This window comes from Cheilinus undulatus, linkage group 17 (assembly GCF_018320785.1).
Source record: "Cheilinus undulatus linkage group 17, ASM1832078v1, whole genome shotgun sequence".
NCBI classification, from domain to species: domain Eukaryota; kingdom Metazoa; phylum Chordata; class Actinopteri; order Labriformes; family Labridae; genus Cheilinus; species Cheilinus undulatus.
This window is the reverse complement of record NC_054881.1, coordinates 1,032,883-1,057,209: the sequence shown is the minus strand read 5'-3', so window position 1 is coordinate 1,057,209 and position 24,327 is coordinate 1,032,883. Positions and strand designations below refer to the sequence as shown.

Below are 24,327 nucleotides of genomic sequence, written 5' to 3'. Positions count from 1 at the left end.
CCCACAGACAATTTAGAGTCACTAATTAACCTAAAGAGCATGTTTTTGGTGGTGGGAGGGACAGAGAGAACCCTCCCATGCACAGGGAGAACATGCAAACTCCTCACAGAAAGGCCCTGACTGGGAATCAACAGTGAGAACACACTCAAGGCAGCAAACGCAGCAGGTTGCCTTTAAGGTGTAATGTTTGAGTGAGGACGTGAACATCTTTACTGTGACTCTGTGTAGTTTACTGGTGACAGACGTGGAGTTCTCAGCTGCTCTCACAGAATATGACAAATTCAACTCTGGAAAAACAAAACAGGAAGTACTCAGAACTCAAGCTTTGACTGTCCTGAATGAGAGCAGACACTTTGAACAGACTGACTGAGATATTCTGAAGAAGAGGATGAAAATGGCAGAATTATTTTGAATTTACCGACTGTATTCAGGCATTCATCTGCAGAGGACTGGGCTGATAACAGCAGACGTTCCTAGACACAGCTACCTGAATGGAAGAGGAATTTCTTGTGTGTCACCAAAAATGAGAATTTTGGAGATCTTTCTGAGCGCTCACAGACAACACTGTACTCTGTATGAACCTAAATACATTTGTCTTTAAAGAAGCTGAATGAACTCTGCTTGGGTCGTCTGCTGTGAATAATTATGCTCCTGAATGTTTTTGCTCCAGCCTGTATATGAGAGTGTCAGCAAGCAAAGGGCCATACGGTGTACATCTCCTTTTACCATGTGATCGTATCGATTTGTTGAAGGAGATAAACACATTTAACCATGAAATAAAAATTCACTAAAACAATGTATACCCCGTGTAGTAACATCTTAGAAACCACATAGATAAACATGAGCCTTTTTCTGTGTGTTAGTTTTATGAACAAAAATCTCAAAATTCTATACAAAGGCTTTACAGTATACTTAAAAAGGCTAAAGGCTTTCTCCAGAGATGAGGACTCCAGTCACACTTAAGTCGCACACATCAGCAACTTGAGACTCCACTCGGACTTGTGATTTGGGACTCGTGCACAACTTGGGTTTTTATTTTAGCCACCATGATCTCCTGGGTCCCTGTTACTCTTTCCCCTGCCAGAAACCCAGTGAAGTAATGTAAATTTCTATGTATTGATCCATCCTGCCTGCCTGCAGGAGTGACCTTGTGCCCGTCATAACAAACAACTGCTTATTTATTTCTTTCCACAAATGTATTTAATTTCCTTACACTTATTATTTTTTTATGAATGTCCATACCGCACACCAATCCATAACTAAACATCCATTTCGAGCTCATCCCACAACCAGGGTTAGGTCACTTCCTCTTTCATTCTCCTCACCTGATGGGCACACAGGTGGCACGGCTGGATGGCATCAAAGGTAACGCACAGCGACTTCTTACTTTCTAGAAACTTCAGCGGCGAGTGTTATTTCTTTGTTTACTTTAATAAAATGTGCAGAGTTGATTTAAAACTCCCACTAAATGCGTTAGTTCCTCCGTGGGACTTGCAGAGATTTCTTTGCCAAACCTCATTAAGAACAATGCTAACTTAAGCTAGGCGCGGCTGCACGCTGTTTGTATGTATGTTTGTTATGCTTATTATCATTGATTGATCGGTATATTTCTTAGTGTGTTCTCTTGTAATGATCCCTTTGCTTTCTTTGATAATGAATAGTAATTGTTTTTATTTTACTGACCCCTTTCTTTTAGGTCAGCCTCCCCCATCCATCCATCCAGAGCCATTGAGAGAGAGTTACGACACGTTTTTATCTCGCAGCAGCGCGGTCACGTGGTTCACGTAGCTCCAAATAGTTCCCAACATACCAGAGCTGTCAGTCTGTTTGAATGAGTTTGAGACCGCAGCAACGAGAGATTTCAGTAAATATTAGCTTTTAATCCACAGTGATTGTTACTTTGATTATCATATTTATCATATCTATTGTATATAATTACAACTTTTAGTAATAGATGCCATTTTAGTGATCAAATACAGGATTGTTGAGTTTTACAATGATACATTTTGGGGGGAATAGGGATTACATGGACAGTAGCAACTAGTTTTGTTGCTGCTAATATATAAGGGGCAATTTTCAATGACTATAAATGCACAATGTGTACTCATTATGAATCTGACCACACCTATAATAGTATTTTTTTATGTGATATAGAGACAGGATGAAACATTTTGTCTGTTAACATTCTGAGGGAACAGCAAATACATTAGTTGTCAGAACTAATAATAATAATACTAATAACTTTATTTGTATAGCACTTTTAAAAACATGGGTTTACAAAGTGCATGCTTTTGCATTGACAAGTGCAAAAGCAAACAGAAAACAAAGCAAAAAACCCAAGACACGAAGACATAATGTGACAGGCAGACAACATCAGCAGAATTCAACACTTAAAAAGAACTAACCAAAAATATGGATGAGATAATAATTCATCAACATCAATATAAACAAAGCCTAGACGTCATGAGATGCCATGCGAACTAAGACATCACAGACGTCAATCAGAGTGCAGACAGGAGCCATACTGCTCAACTAAGACATCATGAACATCATCAGGATGCAGGAAAGACAGACATCAGTACCATAAAGCGATAGGAACCCAGGCAATGCAGGAACCCAGCTACACAGGCTGAGACCGAGGACCAAAATTAAAGACGTGGGACATTAAAAGACAGAAAGGAGTGAAAACAAAACAGGGGATAAACAAGAAAAGGCAGTAAAATGTAATTAAGAGGGCAAAAACAGATAGTAGAGCAAGGTAAAACAAGCTCTAAAACTGTAAAAGCAGTAAAATTGACCAATATTATAACAGAGGTAAACAAAAGGGAAGCAATAAAAATATAAAAGCAATAAAGTGAGGAAGACAGTAACGATTAAAGACAGCTAAGAGGCAAGGAAATAAGATTAGGTTGACAGGGAGTAAAAGTGAGATTAAGAGGAAATTAAACGAAGATATGTAAGAATCTGTGAGAACATAAAAACTAAATAATAATAACAAGAAGACGACATCACATAAAAGCAAGTCTATAAGAATGAGTTTTAGGAAGTGATTTAAAAGATGTCAATGATTCTGCATGCCTTATCTCCTCGGGTAGGTCGTTCCAAAGTCGAGGGGCTCTGATGGAGAAGGCCCTGTCACCCTTAGATTTGAGCCCCGACTTTGGGACGACCAGGAGGTTCCCCCCCGAGGATCTGAGGCTGCGGGCTGGGACAAAATGTACCTGTACACAGAGAGAATGGTACAAAGACAAATTTAAATCCTAAATTCCTTCTAAAGTCACTTTACCAGTAAAATAAAAACAGAGTCAAAGCTGCAGTAAACACAAGACATTTATTAATACTTAATAGTTTTTCATTACATGTTAAAGTTTTTTCAAACATGAGCTGTAACAGCTATAAAAATAGGATCTATTTCTTACAAACTTGTTTTGGCATTAAAGATAACATCCACCTGCAGAATGGAGAAAAGAACACTACTGGCTGTGCGGTCAGGTGATAGGAATCCAGGAAGCCTGCTGGAAAGCCAAGAGAAGAAGTATACTGGTCATGTGACACATGACACCATCCCATCCAGTCCGCTAAAACCCAAACATGGAGGCGACTGTGAAAGAGAGCAGCAAAGTTAGTTTCTACTTTTCATACAACAGTATTTTTTTTTAACCAAGAAATATAACTTGTTTGTTTTATACTTTTCTTTAATATTTTACTTTTAACAAAACATTTTTATTTCAGCTGTGTTTTGATTTTAACTGTTTTAATAAATAACCATACATCGTTTATCTGTACACATTCTTCTCAATTATTTGTTCTAAAATTATCAAAATATTTAAAGAGCAGAGAGTCAGAGGTTGGGGTGGAAAAATCATTCATTTGTTGTTATTGAGGTAAAAAGTTTAATTAATCATGATTTTGATTTTTGCCATAATAACCCAGCCCTTACATATAACGCCTGTTACATCTCCAAAACCACTCAATGACCTAACAATACACTTAGTAAGTGAATATACTTTAAAAACTGCCTGCATTACAGCCTTTCATTTATAGCAACAACACAAAAAAACGCCCTTTCTGTCACTGATCTGCCCTTCATCAGGACAAGAATGACTCTGCAGCAGAGAGGGGGGACACTGACGGATCATCCAACATTCAAAGAATCAGGGCAAACTGCAGGAAGCCGTCCAACTTTGTAGGAGTGTTGGTGATGAAGATTATTGAGCAGTATGTTTAGTTAAGTGGACGATGAGATGGAGCAGGTAGTTGAGCAAATAAGAGCCGTTCAGGCTGCTTTTGCTGCTGTTGTCCTTTAGAAATTTTATATCAGTATTGGCTACAGTAAGTTTGTAATTATCAGCATATCCTGCACCCCTAGTCAAAACTAAGAGTATAATTATTATATAGATTAGTGTATAGTAGTACAATATAGCACAAGCTTCATGTTCTAATGTGAGCCTTATTTCATTTTATTTCATTATTTTACCATCAGGTCATTAAATCTGGACCACGGGCCACAGTTTGGACACCACTGGTAAAATTTAATGATACCCAGGTAAACAGGGAGCTATTTCTGACACTGTAAGACATTCAATATAAACTATAAGAGAGAACATGTATTCAGTTTAATTAAACTGGGTCTATACTGTCACCCTCGTTCCTCAGCTAAACAAAATATAATAACTAAAGATAAACTTTGTATGCTAAAGAGCACAGACGTCTGGAATTATTTTGAGGTTAACGTGGACAAACTTACATCTGGTTATGCTAACTACGAACTAACAAGTGCTGCTCATATTAGCTAACAGCATTTGGAGCTACGTATTATTTTTAGATAAACATTAACTAAAGCTGTCTATATATAATACCTATGTTGCCTAGGCTAACGAGACGTCAGCTCATGAGATAAAATAAATTAAAGCTGCAAGCAGCATTGGACGGGTCCTCTGTCTGTCGCACGTCCCTCATGCCCGTTTGACCTCCACTTTGAGGGTTTCATCCCTTTTCGACCCTTTGACCTGCTCAAAGTTAGACTGAGGTGTGTCCCTGCAGCTCTGTCAGGAGCCTCAGCCTTTATAATGGGTGTGTAGTACGCATTCCATTTTCCCGCCTTCAGTGAGTCACATGACCAGCTGCACGGTAAGCTTATTGTAATGTTCAAAAAACCTGCATCTGTAAGACACACAAACACACACTCATGCGCGCTTCGCGCGCTAACACACACGCAAATGTACCATCTCTCCCATTCACTTCATATGGGATATATGTGTGGCTGTCTTTGGCGACTGACGTTGCCAAAGACTTTATGGGGGACTGTATGTGGATGAGAAGCCACCCACAGTCCCACCATCCCGTTACAGCATTGTTTAAATGGGCTGCTTTACTGGAACAGCTCCATGTGTGTGCGTGATCAGAGCTCATTAAGGGGCTTCCCCTGGTTGCCATGGTAACTAAGGCCTGCATTCCGGGTGCTTTCATCTGTCAATCAGTGGATGACATCATCACTAACTGCTCTCTTGATCAGGAGTGAAATTGACTGAAATCTTTTTGAATCTCACCTCACAGATGCCACAATTTTGACCAAATCTCTCTAAAAATAAGATAGTTTTGTAGTAAATTTTGTCAGGAATCCATCCATATCATTTTTAAAGCTGTAGGACCTTTGGTTTTTTGTGTAGAGGCCCAACTGCCACAGCTTATGCAGAGCCCTCCCTGCTGCCCCCATTCATTTGAATGGGAGCAGCAGGGAGGGCTTCTTTGGGGTTGACCAACTTTGAGGGCTTGGTTTTCGGAAACCGTTTGAGAAACAACAAATTCCTTCAGAACTTTTGATCAGCATGGCCTAGAGTGTCTTCTCTGCGAGTTTCAAGCCGATACGATTTACGGCCTAGGACAAGATACATTTTGTTCGGAGCCCTTTTTTCCTGGAAAATTTTATTTTGAAAGGTAAATTGCTGGCTTCCTGTTTGAGATAGGTTAGGGTGTCAGCACGTGGTTTGTGGGTCTCGACGAGACGAGCGTTTCAAAGTTGGTTTGATCTCTCTACGACATTCTTACTGGCCGTGAGGGCTGTTTTAGTGTGCCTTAGGTGGCGCTAGAGAGCACATTTTGGCATGTTTGGGTTTATTTATTTTTTTTATCAAATTTTTTCGCCGAATCTGAGGTGTGTGCCAATTTTGGTGAGTTTTTCTAGCTCCTGCTAGAAGGGGTCCTCGGACCCTTAAAAAAAAACAAAAAAAAAAAACAAACATAAAACCGAATGAAAACAGACTTTCTCCTGTACATTTCAATGGACGTCCAGGAAGCAGATGTCCGAGACTGTATTGAATGGCTATACACACTCTGATTGGCTCATTGCATTTGAGGGTGGGACTTATCCATAGATCCCACCCTCAAAAGCAATGAGCCAATCACAGCTTGTGATGACATCAAAGCCACGGAATGTGATGACATCACAGGATCAAAGCCAGAAATTCTATAAGGCAGAGCTGCTGTAGTGTTCGGTTAGAATTGAGACTACAAGTTCAATAATTACACAAATATTTGTAGAAAAAATAGGAAAAAATGTCTTCAAAAGTGCAGGAAGAGGAAATTTGCAGACGTGCTCCAACAATGCAGGCATTAGCTCGTCAGGTGCGACATTTGACCGGCTTTAAAAGCTTTGCCGAGAAAAAAATTAATGAACTAAAAGGGACTGTAGAAATAGTACAGCAGCAAAAAGCAGAACTCCACAAAAAGAATTTGGAGTTGACTTACAAAAATACATTTCTCATTACAAAGGTGAAAGAAATGCAAGTTGTGCAGGAGAAACTTAAAGCATCCCAACAGACCACCACAATTTTAAAAGAAGACCTGAAAAAAGCTAGAACAGCAGAACATAACGCAACACAACAATTAAATCAACAAAAAATCGAGAATGAGGCTTTGAAGAAAAAGATTTTGCAATTAGAGACTTCAGTAGTTCACCATTCAGGCAAAGAGGAAGAACTGAACGCTGAAACGAAAGGGTTGGCCGATGAAAATCTAAATCTAAAGGAAAAAATCAAAATTCAAGATACATATTTACGCAAATATTCAAATGCCCTTAATAAGAGCATGGCAGAGAAAGAAAGGCTTGAAAGGGGTGAAAAATCGGCCACTCAGGAAGCCTACCTTAAAGACAGTGAGGTAGGCAACCTCAGAATGATTCTTAAAGACGAAGAGACCAAAATGAAAAGGCTGATTGCTGACAATCAGTCTCTCAGTCATGCCATCAAAGAGAACAATGAACAGACTCTCAAAGACAAGGACACCATAAGTGAGCAGAGAAAAGAAATTCAGAAGCTGAAGGCCACTATCACAGACCTGACGTCAGTGTGCGAGGCAGAAAAATCACTGCAGGAAAAGTTTAAAAAACAACTTGTATCTGCTAACAATCAGTTGGAATCCCTTAAAATCAAGCTGGCACAGTCAGAGTCAGCGCGGATCAATCTTCAAACGAAATCTGACGCGCAGCTGCTCCGGGCCGAGAAAGACTTGCAAAACGTGCTTTCAGAAAAAGAGCAACTGGAACAAAGAGTAATTCACTACCAAAGGGAAATCAGGGATTATCAAAATAAGGCCAGTAACTCTAAACTGGAATCAGAAAAGCGTGAAAAGCAAGTCAAAAAACTTTTGGATGACAACGGCTATCTGACGTGGCGAAACGCCAAGCTTGAAAGAGAGTCTGTCACCATGGCAAGGCAAATGAAGCTAACCATTTGCACGCTGGCAAAGACGAGGAGAGACAAAGTAAGGGCTATGAAGGGACCTGTGTCAGAATACCTCCAGGTGATTAGTGAACAACCGATGCAGTACTTAAGATTTGCGGCAAGACAACAGCAGGACAATGAAAACAAGACGACCAAGGAGTTTGAAGGTCTTTCGCAGGATGAGGCTACGAGGCTATTACAGAGGATCAAGCAGTACCAAAATAAGATCAGGGATCTGGAGAAAAACCTGGAGATGGAAAAAAGGATGAGTAAGATGTACCAAGATAACATTGCGGATTTGAATAAGGAGAAACAAAAATTGGGAGCTGAACTTAGGAAGTATAAATTGGAGAGTTGGGAGAAGTCAAAATCTTTGCCTCCTATTAAAAAGAGAGACCCTAACCCTAACCCCAACACCAACCCTCATAAAGACCAATCATGGCACCCTCATAACACTGTTAATGGATCACCAGAAACTCATTTTCAAACCAGGCCAGCTCTGCCAAAGCAGCCCGTTGTACCCCCAATTAAGAGGGAAATTGAGTGTGCTGGCACCGGAATCACTCTCGGATCAAAACAAGAAAATTTAATTCTCGGGGTCGCTGCTGAGGGAGACCCTAACCCTAACGCCAACACCAACCCCCATAAAGACCAATCATGGCACCCTCATAACACTGTTAATGGATCAACAGAAACTCGTTTCCATACCAGGCCAGTCCTGCCAAAGCAGCCTGTCATACCCTCAATTAAGAGTGAAATTGAGTGTCCTGGCACTGGAATCACTCTCAAAAAGAAACCGAAAAAATAAATTCTCAGGGGCGCTGTTGAGGGAGCAATGGAGTAAGGTGCATTTGGCAAAGCACCATGGGACAACCTTTCAAAAGTATTTTTTCGGCACAGTTTGAAAGAGAATTTATTGGTGACCCATTCTGAATTTGTATCTTATAAGGGGAAGTCCAAAAAGGTCAGTGTATTTTCTGGCAGATTCATTTCCTGCTTGAAACCAGACAAAACAAGGCTGGGTTAAAGCCTAGCACTATATACAGTCATGGACGAAAGTATTGGCACCTTTGAAACTTTTACAGAAAATACACCATTTCTCCCAGAAATTGCTGCAATTACAAATGTTTTCGGTACACATGTTTATTTCCTTTATGTGCATTGGATCAACACAAAAAAAACAGAAGAAAAAGCCAAAATGGACATAATATTACACAAAACTCAAAAAATGGGCCGGAAAATGCTGTAATAATTCATCCATGGCTGTAATCGAGAAGTTTATAAGCCATGGAACTGTGGAGGAGGACAGAGGAGAAAAACTGACAAAAGAATGCAACACAGAAGCTGGAATGGTGGATAAACATCTTCAGTCAACTTCCACACAGATTCAGGCTGTCCTGCAGACTCAGGGTGCAAAAGTGTCAGCTGGGACCATACGTGGTCATCTGAATGAGATGAAGCGCTATGGCAGGAGACCCAGGAGAACCCCACTGCTGACAAAGAGACAGAAAAAAGCCAGACTGGAGTTTGCAAACATGGACCTGAGTAAGCCTCAATTCTTCTGGGAGAACATTTTAGCCGTGTTTCCATTAGGGGGTCCGGTTTGATTCAGTTCGGTTTGGTCTGGTTTGGTACGCTAAACCCCAAAATAGTTAGCGTTTCCACAGACACCCGTGCTCTCACTTGGGTGGGCGGGGCTGTGAAAGCATGTAAAGTCACAGACAACGCGAGTCAGCTGTTCCAGCTGCAGAGTTATAGAAAGGATGAGTGACAGAAATCATTCGGGAATAAGCAGTAAACAGCTTTATTTCAGCTGAAAGCTAATATATCTAGTCTAGAACAGTTTATACGACTAAATCTGAAAGTTTAGAGCTGTAGTGTGAGAATTCACCGTATTAAAAATAAAGTAAAAGTTCAGCTGGTGTTAAAATCAAGCTAGATTAAGTCAGAAATCTGGGGTGTGCTGATCTGGTTTTAAAATAGTCTGCAGCTTGAAGTTTTACGAACCCATTCCACAACCACAAAGCGATGTTTTCACAGTTTATCTAATGTAAGACGTAGATTAATAACTAGTTACAGATGAGAGTGAACTGTTCTAAGGCTTCATATTCACAAAACGTCTGCTTTAATTTGGTGTCTCATCCATCGCGGATGGATCAGACTGATGTGAGCCTTCAGGCTCTGCTTTGTGTTCTTAAAATCATCCAGATAAACATCAGGAAACTTGATTTGAGGCCAGATACCAATATCCATAGACTAGGAAACAGTTTGGATCTCCGTCGAGTCCAAATATTTCCCATTTAGGCAGATATTGGTCCATTTTTCTCCTGTTTTTGCCCGCTTCTCGCAGCAGACTTCCGTCTTTGAAGCCCAGAGGCGAGCAGCTGAGTCGCGCGCTGACGTGACGTCAGTGCAGCCCCTATTGTTGTGTGTGTAGCTCCACCTTTTTGGTACGGTTAGGTAAGATTGGCACCCCTACGGAAGGGTGCCGAAAAGTGGGATGGTACGGGTCGGTTTTTTGGGACCCTTTCTCTATGGAAACACCAAAAAAAGCGTGCCGTCCCGAACTGAGCCGGACCGCTCCGTGGAAATGACCTATAAGCTAAAAGTTCTAACTTAGACGCTGGAGGAAACTTTAAACTTTTGCCTGAGAAATCGCTTACTCACTGAAACCGACACTGAACTTAACGACAGCGACTCCAGGGATCGGCGCTTTTATTCATCTGCCTCGGTCGGAAACGAGGCTAGTATGCCGCAAGGTTCCCCCCGTGCGTCGGAGAAATAAGGCAGCCTCTCACCAGCTGGATGCGTACAGCAACAAGCAGGAGAGGACGTGGGCGTATAGGGAGGTCCCGTGGAGGCCGTCCAGTTCCAGAGTGTGACTGGAAGCACTGTTATTTATTTTACAATAAAATAACATTTGTAATACAAATTTCAGATGTCTTTTATGTCATTGAAGGCAAAATTATAACATTCAAATCACTGTTCTGCTTGACAGACTCTCTTTCACAAAAAGGCATTTTTCTCAGCTTTCTAGAAAAAAGTGGTCTTTTTGGTGAAACTAGCCTCTATTCAACTTCAGATAAATCAAGAACGGAACAAGCTAAAAACAAACGTTTTGTAGAGAGTTTCTTCTTTCATTTGAGCTATTTGGTGTTTTCAGAATCGTAGTACAAAATATTCTGTGGGTCTTGAAAGATGACTCAAAATGGTCAAAAACGCTGGCACAAGGCACTTCCCATTTTGTAAAAGGGCTGGCACTCAATGAGTTAAGATCAAGTAAAACACCCACGTTTTGACAAGTTTCACGTGATGTTACGTTATCTCAACATGTGATCCGTGTTTGTGTGTGGGTCACTGATGACGCATATCGCAATAATCATCATAAAATACCAGTGTGGTGTCAAGCGACTAAAAAAACCTGTTAAAATGAGGGCAGACGAAGCTGCAGTCTGAACACAGTACAGCACACCTGAATGAGTAATCTTACTGAGAGACGCAGCACCTGCAGACTTCCTCTGCTCTCTCTTACGCGCGATCCTCCATCGCGCACACCCGACAATAATAACACACGGATTAAAAGAAAATTAAAGTTTTCATTTAGATTTGGCACTATAGAGCCACTGGCGACTAGGGAGCCATGGGCTGAGTATCTCTCCTCAATACATTAAGCAGTGAGTAACATAACGCTGTGGTGCTTTCCTAAATTATTTAGGGTCTGAGGACCTCTTGTATCTGCTCCGTTTCTTTCTTCTTCTTCTTCTTCACAGCAAATTTTGCAGTGTTAAATCAACACTTAAAGAGTTAAATTTAACACTGTGTCCAAGTGTATTTGGTCCTAACCAGAATTGGTGTTAAATTAACTCTTTCCACAGTGTTAAAATTTCAGAGTAAAATTAACTAAAAATTGAGTAAAAAATGAACACTGGCTAATACTGTACAGTGTTAACAGAACTTACCACTACATGTTAATCAACTCTGAAGAGTGTAAAAATGACTCCCAGTTGTGTTGGTTATCTATTCTTCTGCAATAACAAATCAACTCTGTCAGTGGTAATTCAACTCCCATAGTGTTAAATATAACACCTATGCTGAGTTTATATAGTTCTCCAATAGTGATACATCATAGCATTTAAGTATTACTTTTAAACACATGAAGGTGTTTTTTAACACCTTAGTAAGATCATTCTTATCTGATGTGTTTCAGCAGATTGATTAATATCGTAATCAATAATTGCCTAAGTGTTTTACTCAGGCAATTTAACAAGGCTGTTACATAATAGTGACCTATGGTACGCAGTGAAAGCTTACACTTTGCTCACTTATGCAGACCCTGTTGCTCTACACATACACTACACTTTGCGGCCACAGGCAGGAAGTCACTTACTCAGGAAACAATGTCACTCACGGTGGAAAGTTTAAAAACTTAAAAATCTTCAACAATCCACCAGAAACATGAACAACGGACTTCAAGCAATGATTACTGTACAATAGGCATCATCTAAACACATCCAAACACAGTTTAAAACATCTAAAACACAAATAAACATTCTGCATGGGGGCATCATGGGAAAATTAGTCAAATTTTGAGATGAAAGTAGGCAGTGCTTACATCAATTGACTCTCTGACAGTGTTGATGGGATCAACACTGTCAGACAACTCCAACACTGAAGGCCACTTAACTCAGGGTGGAGTTAAAATTACACTTAGGGAGTTAAATCAACCTAACTCTGAGAAATTAACACTCCAGTTTTTACTGTGTTCTTCTAATTATTATACCCACGCCTCCTTGAACCTTAATTTGACCCCTAAACACGCTCAAAAACTCACCAAAATTGGCACACACCTCAGAATCGGCGATAAATTTGATAAAATGAAAAAACTAAGCCCAAACATGCCAAAATGTTTTTTCCAGGAAAAAAAGGGCTCCGAACAAAATGTATCTTCTCCTACGCTGTAAATCGTATCAGCTTGAACGGCACAGAGAAGACACACTAGGCCATGCTGTACAAGAATTCTTAGGGAATTTGTTGTTTCTCAAACGGTTTCTGAATGACAAGCCCTCAAAGTTGGTCAACCCAGAAGAAGCCCTCCCTGCTGCTCCCATTCAAATGAATGGGGGCAGCAGGGAGGGCTCTGCATAAGCTGTATAAGCTGTGGCCTCTACACAAAAAACCAAAGGTCCTACAGCTTTAAAAATGATATGGATGGATTCCTGATAAAATTTACTACAAAAATATCTTAGTTTTAGAGAGATTTGGTAAAAATTGTGGCATCTGTGAGGTGAGATTCAAAAAAATTTCAGTCAGTTTCACTCCTGATCAAGAGAGCAGTTAGTGATGATGTCATCCACTGATTGACAGATGAAAGCACCCGGAATGCAGGCCTTAGTTACCATGGCAACCAGGGGAAGCCCCTTAATGAGCTCTGATCACACACACACATGGAGCTGTTCCAATAAAGCAGCCCATTTAAACAAAGCTGTAACAGGATGGTGGGACTGTGGGTGGATCTGTCTAAAGACTGGCGGGCTACCCAAATACCCTTTTACGCAGCACCAATGGCCACCCTTCCTTCTTCCTCGTCTTCATTCATGCTGCATAACAATGACACACAAACGCGACGCTCACGCACACACCTACTCTGAAACACACGCTAACATGTTGGTAGTGCAGACTGCAGACTTCAGTCTGTTGAGTTTCAGAATACCTAAACTCTTTTCTCCTGCATTCAAGCTCCTCTCTGACCACAGAGGATCAGCATCAGCTGTTTGAGTGTGTGTGTGTGTGTGCGCGCTATAGTTAATTAAGTGGACAAATTGCCAGAATACACACCACACTACAAGGACATTTCGTATTATGAGGACAGGCCCAATGTCCCGATAATACAAACCGTGTAGAAGTGTTTCTAAAGGTTATAAAAGCTCAAATCCAAAGTTTTAGCAAAAGTCCTTTTAGTACACAAAACACGGAAATTGTGTATTTTCTGTGTATCGTGAGAGCTCCCCCACTGGTGGGACCTTGTAATTACACCTGCTCATGAATAATTCACACTGTGTATAATTCAGAGCTTCTGATTGGCTGATGACAGGAAGTCCCCATAATGTGGGATTTTGTCAATGTTTGTGTATTAGCCTAAATTCACCACAGGATTCTGAGCTGTTTACTACACCCAGATTCCCACAACTCTGTTTAGTTTTTTGACAAACTATAGTAATTTTAGATGTTTTTTTTTTCCTCCCACTCTTTCTGATTTTGAGGCTTTAAAAATTACTGATTTACATGAAACTGGAACAAAAACTCTAAAAAATGTGAGCTAAAGGCTTCAACAAAACTCAGCTTGAGGAATTTTTCTACCTTTTGCTGAAAGAAAGTTTAACCTAGACTTATTTATTTCCTCTTAATGTGATCTATAGATCTATTTTACTGAAAGGTCAGTATTAACTCAGGTACATCATGATACATTGTCATTACATTGGTTAGAAGGTCAGATGGTTGCTATGGGGATTTTTGTTGTCTGCCATGAAACAGAAGTAGCCTTTTTCTGAGGCTTGATATTAAGAACCATGAAACCTGGCAAAAAAAAATTACTGGCATGCTAAAGTGATTATGAATTTTTTTAGGTGGGTGTGGCCTATTGGCTCAGTGGTGGCCCGATAATATTTAGAATTCAGCCCCAACAGCAGGTTCAATGTAAGTTTGAGCTTAATGAGCTGTCTGACTCGGCCCCTCCCAGGAAATGGATGTGGCTTAATGGATGTGCTGTGGAGGAGGACGGGCTTTCAAGTGGTGGGGGCCAACCAAACCTGGGGGCGGGACTAACTCCCCACATGACATCATGAGGGGAAAAATCTGAAAACGGCTTGTTTCAGCGCACATTTTCTAACCACAGAGAAGGGTGGGGGGTAATTTTTCTGATTCTTGGGGGAACTGTAGACAGGCCAGGGTCAGGTATTTTTGTTAGAAAATCCTGAAAAAGTTAATTTTACAATAATACGTGACCTTTAACTTTCTCTTCCATTAATTGATTTCAGTTTCCCTAACTTAACATTCCTTTCTGTAACTAAACTTTCCTTGCCTTATCTTTTCTAATCTAAACTTTTCTGAACTGGCAAAATGGGTTAACAAAGGCGGAGAACTTGGCAGACGTGGGTAAAACTTGCAAAAATGGGCATAACAAATAGTCAACCATACTTTAAATGGGCAAAAATTGATGCCAAAAGGGGTGAAAATAGGCTGATGTCCATAATAATGGGTCAACAAAGACAACTATAGGTAGGAAGCAGCAAAAATTTGTTTGGAAGTGGGAAAACAGTCAGAAAAAAGTCTTGGAAACGGACTAAAAATGACAAAAATGGGTTAAATTTAGCAAAAATTGGTGGGGAAACGTGATAAAAATGAGTGGCAAATAATAGTGACAAAGTTGGGTGGGATTAAACATTTAAAAAATATTGTTTGTTATTTTTGAGGCATCTGGCGACCCCCTCTAAGTGTTTTGTGACCCCAAATGGGGTCCCGACCCCCACGTTGAGAACTACGGATTGGACATGTAGGATTAAATTAAACATTGCATTTAATTGGAAGACTTGAAACAGGTATGAGTGAAGAGAAGAGTGCTGACATGGACCTGTAACTGTGAGACACTAAACTAGCAGGAAAACTGAAGAAAGACCTTAGGAGATGTGGAGTACAGACGTTTACACTTACAGATATATGAAGTAATGACAGAAGTATGTCTAAAGCTTCGGTTGAGTTTTTAAAAGAAACTGGATTAGTCAACAGAATATACTTTATTTATTTATTTATTTGTTCTCCAAACTTCCTTAGTTATTCATGATGTATTTTGTACCTAGAACAAGAAGCTCTGGTTCACACTCCAGGACTGTAGGTGGCGGTAATGCACATTAACGATGGTTGACACCCGCCATTAAACTACAAGAAGAAGAAGAAAGAAGAGGCTGATGGGCTCTGGAGATCGGCGGCGTGGGTGATGTGGTTAATTTGAAATTTCTGTTGAATTTATGGTTAAAACCTATCCTAACTCATCTGAAAATCCAGTTGATGACCTCGAACTGAAAATCCGTCCGTTGGTGGAAAAGTTTGAGGTGGACAGAACTGAGGACAATGGGGAAGTCTTCGAAGAAAACAACGGCAGGTAGGCACAACTGTGTTGTGAATGGACCAGAGTGGGGAGATACTGATGGATCAGATGAGAGTGAGGAAATGGAGATTACTCGAAGTAGTCGTAAATCAAAGGATAGAGGAGAGGGTGAACCTACTGAGGCAGTGGTTAAGAAATTCAGGAGTGTTCGGGGCGACGAGGAAGGAGGTTTGGGAAGGAGACAGGCAGGATCTGAATTTTAAATCATTTTGCGTTTTGGAGAGGCAAATGGAGTTTTGTCAATGAGTCCGGTAAGGCTAACCATGATTTTGAAAAACCAGGTAGGGGATAAACAGATGGCAAAGGTCCTGAAAGATGGAAACTTGTTGATTTGTTGTAGCAACGAAGAGCAGAGAATGTGTGCAGTAAGGTTAACGGAAATCAGACGGTTTAAAGTGGTAAGTGTGAGTTGTATTGACAACAGAACTAAGTGGATTAAAGGAGTGATTTGGGGAGTGCCTGTTGGTGTACATATAGATGAAATCATTGCCAATGTAAAAGGAGGAGCGGTGAAAGCTGCATGGCGACTGCAGGTTACCAGGGAGAAAGTGAGGAAGGAGAGTGAAGGCATTGTACTGGAGTTTGATGAAGAAGTTCTCCCTACAAAAGTAACACTTGGCTTCATGAGCCATAATGTCAGGGAGTACATCCCTAAGCCAATGAGGTGTTATAACTGTTAAAGGTTTGGTCACACAGCCAAGACATGTAAAGGTAAGAGGAGATGTGCCTGATGTGGTGAAGATCATGACTATGAGCAGTGTAGTCATACACAACTGAAATGTTGTAACTGTGGTGGTAACCATAGCGTTGCATACGGAGGGTGTGAGGTAATGAAGAAGCAAATGGAAATCCAACAGGTTAAAGTTCAGGAGAAAGTCTCCTATGCAGAAGCAGTTAAAATGGTGAATATGAAAAGAGGAAATGATGGAAGAGGAAGAGCAGGAAATGCAGTCTCAAGCAACCCAGACTCAATCAATGACAATAAAATGTTGGTGGACTTAAAGAAATTGGTAACATTCATAGCTGGAGCCATAAATGCGACCATGGATGTTAAGTCAAAAACTGAGAGAATCCAGACCATAGTAAAAGTGGCAGTCCATCACTTTGAGTTGAGTGAGATGACTTGGGAAGAGGTGAGGGATGACCTCAGTGCTCATGCTAGTCAGGAGCAGGTATGGGTTGGCTAACCTTGATAATGTTGTTAATACTACAATGGAATGCAAGAAGTTTGTTAGCAAATGGACAAGAATTTAAAAAGTTTGTTGATGATTTAACTTGTAAAGCACTAGGTAGTAACCGAAAGAACGAGATCACAGATACAGGCAGCTGAAATGAGTTTCATCCACAGGGTGTCGGGGCTCTCCCTTAGAGATAGGGTGAGAAGCTCGGCCATCCGGGAGAGACTCGGAGTAGAGCCGCTGCTCCTCTGCGTTGAGAGGAGCCAGATGAGGTGGCTCGGGCATCTGGTCCGGATGCCTCCTGGACACCTCCCTGGAGAGGTGTTCCTGGTCTCTCAGGACATGCTGGAGAGACTACGTTGCTCGGCTGGCCTGTGAACGCCTTGGGATCCCCCAGGAAGAGCTGGATGAAGTGGCCTGAGAGAGGGAAGTCTGGGCTTCCCTGCTTAGGCTGCTGACCCCATGAACCGATCTCGGATAGGCGGAAGAAGATGGATGGATGAATGGATATTATCTGTGTACAAGAAACATGGCTTAGACCTATCCTAGATTTCAGGATACAGGGGTACAATTCTATTAGATGTGACAGGAGAGATGGAGGAGGGGGAGGTTGTGCAACATTTGTTCGAGAAGGAATTGCCTTTCGAGAAATAGGAATAGAAATGAACATGAATTTGTAACTGTAGAAACGTGGACAGAGGAAGGGGAATTTATGATTATTATTATAATCCATGTAAAAAAACTGGATCTAAACATGTTTACACAAATAGAAGGGCTAGATGGCAACAGGGTGCTTATATGTGGGGACTTTAATGCACATGGCACATTATGGGGAGGAATAAAAACAGATGTAAACGGTGAGGTAATAGAAGAGCTTCTGGATGAAAGGAACTGGCAGAAAAATGTGAATGGGATGTATTTGAGGAATCTTCAGTTGGCAGTGACCACTTTCCAATTTTTTGTAAAATGAGATTTAAAAAGAGTAAGAGCCAAGTGAATGTCATGGGGAAATGGATGTTTGCCAATGCTAACTGGGAATTGTTTAAATATATAAGTGAGAATGAAATACATGAAGTTGATTTAAATGAAAGCATAGAGGAAATTGAGAGTGTGATTAAAACTGTGTTAATAGAAGCAGCCCATAAGGCAATTCCTAAAAGTAAAGGAAAAATGAAGAGAACAGCAGTTCCTTGGTGGACTGAAGAGTGTGCTAATGCAATTTAAAAAAGGAATAAAACTCTGAAAATACTAAAACAAACCCATACCTTCTAAAACGTATTAAATTATAAACAAGCCCAGGCAAAGGTCAGGAAAATCATCCGCCAAGCAAAAAGAGCAAGTTGGAAGAAATTCTGTAATAAAATAGGAAGAACAACTCCTATAAGTGACATATGGAATATGATAAAGAGTATGAGAGGAATCCGGAGGGAGAGACAATATCCAGAGTTAAAGAGTGGGATAGAAACAGCAATCTGTGATGGAGAGAAAGCCGAGATGACTGCAAAAGCACTTGTGAAAATACTTAGTTCTAAAAACTTGAGCGAAAAAGGGGAAGAAATCAACAAGATCAGAAAACCCTGGTGCTCTTGGGAGGAAAAATAACTTCGACAGTGTAATGGATGCTCCCTATACAATGGAAGAAATGCAAAGGGCCATATTAAGATCAGGTGAATCCTCCCCAGGAAAGGATGATATATGTTATGTCAAGCATCTTGGTGCTGTGGCAAGTGAAAACTTGCTTGGATTATATAATAGAATATGGGGCGAAGGGATATTACCATCTGGGTGGAAATAAGCGGTTATTATTCCTATCAGGAAACCTGGTAAAGGTGGGTCAAACCCAGTGAATTACTGGAGAGGTGTGATGATGGAGGGAGATCCTCCTCTCTGATGAACTGCAGACCAGATCTGGTTTCCACCGTGGTTCTTGCTGGATGGTTTAGGTGGGACTGTTTAACCTCTGGTAGGATAGGAGAGTCTGCTAGCACAGCTCGTCCTCTTCATCATAACAGAAACCTGAGGGAGGGAGAAAATATGAAGAACAGGTTAGACTATCAGCAACAATCCTTCTTCTGTGGCTGGACTATTTTAATATTTATTTTAATATTTCTTTCCTTCAGACTGACAGGATTATTTTAATGCTGCCTTATAAATCAATCAGTATATAACTGGAGTAGTTAGCAGCTTTTGAAGTCACACTCCACTGTTTTCAGATCAGCAGCTTCATTTGAACGGACTTTAACGTCTAAAATAACCACAGAGTTGTTCCACAGTGGAAACAGTTTTTAAAGACATGCAGGGTTCAAGTGGTTTCATGGAAGTCCATGCTAGGCTAGCTTAAAACGTTCCACTATCAAAGTAATAATACTAATAATAAATTTATTTATAAAGTGCTTTCAGGCAAAGTGCTGTACATAGAGATAAAATCAACTTGACAATAAAAACATCAGAGAATCCACATATACAAACATACTGAGACAACACAAATGGACATCAGTAAAACAATTTAAGACTCATATGTAACAGTAAACAAGTGGGTCTTCAGCTTTGCTTTAAATACATTGATGGAAGATGCCTGCCTGATTTCAACAGGTAGACTGTTTCATAATGTTGGTGCACGGAAAGAAAAAGCCCGTTCCCCAACCATCTTTTTTTGGTCCTTTGGGACGCTAAGAAGCCCAGTACCCTGAGAACGCAAGGCATGAGTAGGGACATATGGGTTTACCAAATTTGATAGGTAAGAAGGGGCAATGCCATTTACAATTTTATATGTTAGCAGCAGCACCTTAAAGTCTGCTCTAACATGAACAGGTAGCCAGTGAAGAGAGGCCAGAAAGTTTCACTGTGTCAGAAAAAAGGTAGAAAAAACCCAAACAAATGCACTGAGTAAAAATATTCAGATGTAGAGAAGCTTTCTCTGACCTCTGTAGCTCCAGGATAGTCAGATAGTCCTCCAGAATGTGAAGATATGAAGCTGACCCGTGGAACGATTATATCCGGCCCACCAGATCATATTAGTATTCTAACTGTCCCACCAGCCTGAGGTCTGCAGATTTACTCCAGTATAAAAATGTAAACTTCAACTTGATTATTCAAAATATTAAGACATAAAAATCTGAAACAGTAAAGAGTAAGAAAGATTTCAGAAAAGTCCAGAATGTGGGGAAAGAAATTAATTTGTGTTTTATTTCATATTTTGAATTTTGCATCTCAAGATTACGACTCAAACTTATGATTCTGACTTTCATTTCATTCTTTGACCTTTTCAACTCAGAACTTGGACTTTATGTCACATTTTTATCTTTTAGATTCACAATTTTAAATTTTAAGTCATATTTTGACCTTTTCAACTCCTTACTTTGGCTTTTTAATCCTATATTTTGACTTTTAAGCACACGCTTTTAATTTTTTTCTCATATTTTGACATTTTAAATAACTAGTTTTTACTTTTTATACCATTTTTGACATTTTACACTCTCAATTTTGAATTTGAGTCATATTTGTAACTTTTTAACTCCTCATTTTGAATTCTAGCTCATATTTTGCCATTTTTATCTCCTAATTTTTGGCTTTTTAATCCCACATTTTGAACTATCGGTCTCACAATTTAAAATCTTAAGTCATATTTTGACTCTTAAAGTCATGATTTCCAAATTTATGTCATATTTTCACCTTTCAAACTTATGATTTAATTTTCTCCTCATATATTTGCTCTTTAAAAACTTTATTTTTCTATTTCTAATATCATGTTCTGATTTTTTGAACAAATAAGTTAGAATTTTTATCTCAGATTAGAGCCTTTAAAGTGAACATTTTTACTTTTTGAGTTTCCAAATGATTTATCATCAGTGCTGTTTTTCATATTTTACTCCTGGTGAAAATGAGGTTGACAGTTCTGGTTCAGTGTTGACCCTGTTAGGTCCTCAGGTTAGACCTGAATCCAGAATCCGGCCCCTGCTGAGACTGAGTCTGACACCCCTGCTTTATGTCAACCAAACACATAAATGTAGTTTAAAAGGAACGACTGACAAATTTACATTGACTTTAATAAAAATAATATTTAAACCTAACAGAAGCATCTATGTTAACTTACCTGAAAATACCAAATATTATTAAGGTGAACATTTCCTTTATTTTTTAGTGTACTTAATAAAAACAAACGTCTATTTCCTGTGGATTTACAGTGGACTCTTTCTTTAAAATGAAAAAGGATAATGAGAAACACATAGAAAATATTTTAAAAATAAAAACAAATGAAATAGTTAATTCTGAAGCTAATTTATAACAATTTGAAGCCACAACCCCATTTTAAAGTGTTTTTCTTTAGAGTATTAAAGTCTAACTCTAATATCTGCATTAATATGAATCTAAATCCACATTAATGAGTTGAACCAACAGTTATTAAACACTGCTGTATTAAAACAGAAAGATTTGAGGCTCTAACAGTTCAATATTAATAATAAAGAGACAAGAGCATCTCCATACCTGCATTAGCAGAGGAATCCATGAGCTGGAAACTGACGTCACCAACGAGGAGTGGCGGGAATTTCAACTGACAAAGAAGCTAGCATTAGCTGTTAGCATCAGGACAAAACTGATCAGTAAGTGAATTTAACGGACTCAAAAGTCTCCAGAACTGATGGCAGAGAGGTCGGACATTATATAGAACAGAACACATCAGCATGGCTTCATATTAATCACAATTAACAACTTTTAGAGACATTTATCAGTGGAGAGCGGCTATCTATTAACCTACCTCTGACCAGGCTACAGACATCTGACCAGAGCGCGCACCGCTCGTGCACGTCACGCGCACGCGCGTCTCTCCATCGTTCCGTCCACACACAGACATAGAAACCTAAAAATACCCAGGTAGGAGAAACCTGAGACACTTTTACTGGATTTATCTGTGAGAAAGTTTCATCCAGACCTTCAAATTATTTTATTTTTCATGAACAGAATCTAACCAGTTGTCCTGATTATGAAGGAAATCAAGGAATGAATTAAATGTGGAACAGAAAAGCTAAAAATAAGTCACAGAATGATTTAATCTAAATAATCATGCTGTAGTGGATCCTAACTCTGTGATATTAACAGTGTGTTGCTGTGTGCAGTTCCTGCTCTTGTCCAGCAGGTGGTGCTGTCGGTGTGGACCAAAGTCTCACTAAGCTGGACTGAACACACAAAAACTATTAATGCAGATTTCAGAGCAGGGACCAAAATGACAACAACTCAATAAAAACACATGAAGAAGAATTTAAACTGTTATAAATGTGTAGAACAGAAAAGCTCTCAGGTCATTACACCAGTCCTGGGGTTATTTATTTATTAAAGCATGTCATCTTTTTATTTCCTACATATTCTACATCTGTTTTTATTCTTTTTAAAGGGAAAAATAAGAATGATGTTGAACATATCAAACATTTATGGATAATATCAGACACTATCAACCATGTCTACGTATAATATTCCAGAAATAAAAACATTTCTCAGCTACAACAGTTGATATGTCTTTGTGTTACATTCAGTTAAACATTTATTAACATTTTACCAAATGTCCCAACTTTTTTGGAAAACAGTCTTTAAATCAAAGACCCAAAGTAGACCCCCTGTCTGTCTTCATCCCATCTGACCCATGGATGACCCTCTGACACTGATCAGCTGACTGACTGATGGTGTCTATTAAAGCTCCCATAGGAGGGAGTAACACCCACTCTAATCCAGAGTAGGGTTAGGGTTAGCCCTAACCCTAACCCTAACCCTTACCCCTGCTCCTCCTGCTACTGCTCCTCCTGCTCCTGCTCCTCCTGCTACTGCTCCTACTGCTCCTCCTGCTCCTGCTGCTCCTTCTATCGCTCCTTTTGCTCCTACTGCTGCCCCTATTGGTCCTCCTACTGATGATCCTATTGCACCTCCTCTTATGGCTCCTAATACTGCTCCTGCTGCTATTGCACCTCCCATTGCTGCAACTATTGCTACTGTTGTTTCTCCCCTAACTGCTGCTCCTACTGATAATTCTATGGCTCCTCCTTTTGCTTTTTCTATTGCTCTGACTATTGCTCTTCTAATGGCTTCTACTCTTCCTGCTACTGTCGTGCCTCCTATTGCTCCTGCTATTGCTGCTCCTATTGCTCCTGCTATTGCTGCTCCTATAGCTGCTCCTATAGCTGCTCCTTTTGCTGCTCCCTGTATTTCCTCCACTACAGCCTGCTCCTGCAGTAAACAGAGCTACTACTAAGACTACAGAGATCTGGAGTATCAGTGCTCCAGTAAGCCTTTCACTGATCCCTCCTGTAGCTCTGGCTCTAATTCTTCTTATTTCATGGCTGATGTTCCCAAGCGTGCGTGCCGTCTCCTCCATGGCAGGTCTCTGTCTGTTGAACTCCTTGATGAATGAAGCTGAATGTGCAGCCACATTAAGGGCCAGTTCTTGGCTCCTTCTTTTAGTGACGATGGCCGTGCTGCGGGAGTTTATCCTCTCTGATGATGGCAGTGATCTCTGAGTGAGGTTCAGGTTTCAATCAGACTCCTCTGGAATAAAATCAGGAGAAGCTTTACAGACATCTTCATGACATTTTTCAGTCATCATAAATAAACATTCGTTTTTTAAGCTCATCATCATCATCATCATCATCATTATCAAACCAAAGGGCTGTACCTCTGACTCTTCAGGGTAGAAAAACTCCAACCGCTACTGTACCTACAGCTGCTACTGTAGCTACAGCAGCTACTGTAGCTACAGCTGCTACTGTAGCTACAGCTGCTACTGTAGCTACAGCTGTGTCGTTTCTCCTCCTCCAATCAGAGCAGCCGAGGTAAACACTCTGAAACTTGTCAGGAAGTTCTGTCAGTTAAAAACCTGAGTCCAGTGTAGGAATCTGGACAGGGTTAAAGCTGGTTAGTTACCTGAACATGCAGGTAGACGGTGTTGGGAGTTCATGAGCAGAGAAATGAGCTGAGCTGTGATCTCACTGATGGACTGTGAGCCTTCAGGCTTTTATTGATGCTGTTAAATGGTTAATCTCTTATATATATCTGCACAGCACGCCTTTTTTAAATGACAGTCCCAGTAGTGGTGTGTGCAGAAGTGTGTATAGTTTCAATGAATGTACTCTTAAGAAGTGGGTATATCTTCATTTTACTGTGGGTATACTATATGGAGACATAAATAAGTGGGTATACTCCATACCTGGATATGCCATGCCCTACAGCACTGCTGAGACACAAACGGGCCTGAAAAAGTAAACAGAATTTAAAAAGTATATAT

The 24,327-nt window shown here is 40.1% G+C and overlaps 1 long non-coding RNA gene across 6 annotated transcripts; it reads left to right on the top strand.

The window, feature by feature from the left end:
* Nucleotide 1: 1 nt before the first annotated feature.
* LOC121525701 lies at nucleotides 2–20,220 on the top strand. Of its 6 annotated transcripts, none has more exons than XR_005993251.1 (4): nucleotides 2–1,365; nucleotides 1,697–3,621; nucleotides 4,094–4,546; nucleotides 15,575–20,220. It is a non-coding gene; the product is annotated as an uncharacterized LOC121525701 (long non-coding RNA). The 6 variants fall into 6 exon arrangements; XR_005993252.1 differs by having other exon boundaries at nucleotides 2–1,864; nucleotides 3,458–3,621; XR_005993247.1 differs by having other exon boundaries at nucleotides 2–1,864; nucleotides 3,441–3,621.
* The last annotated feature ends 4,107 nt before the right edge of the window (nucleotides 20,221–24,327 follow it).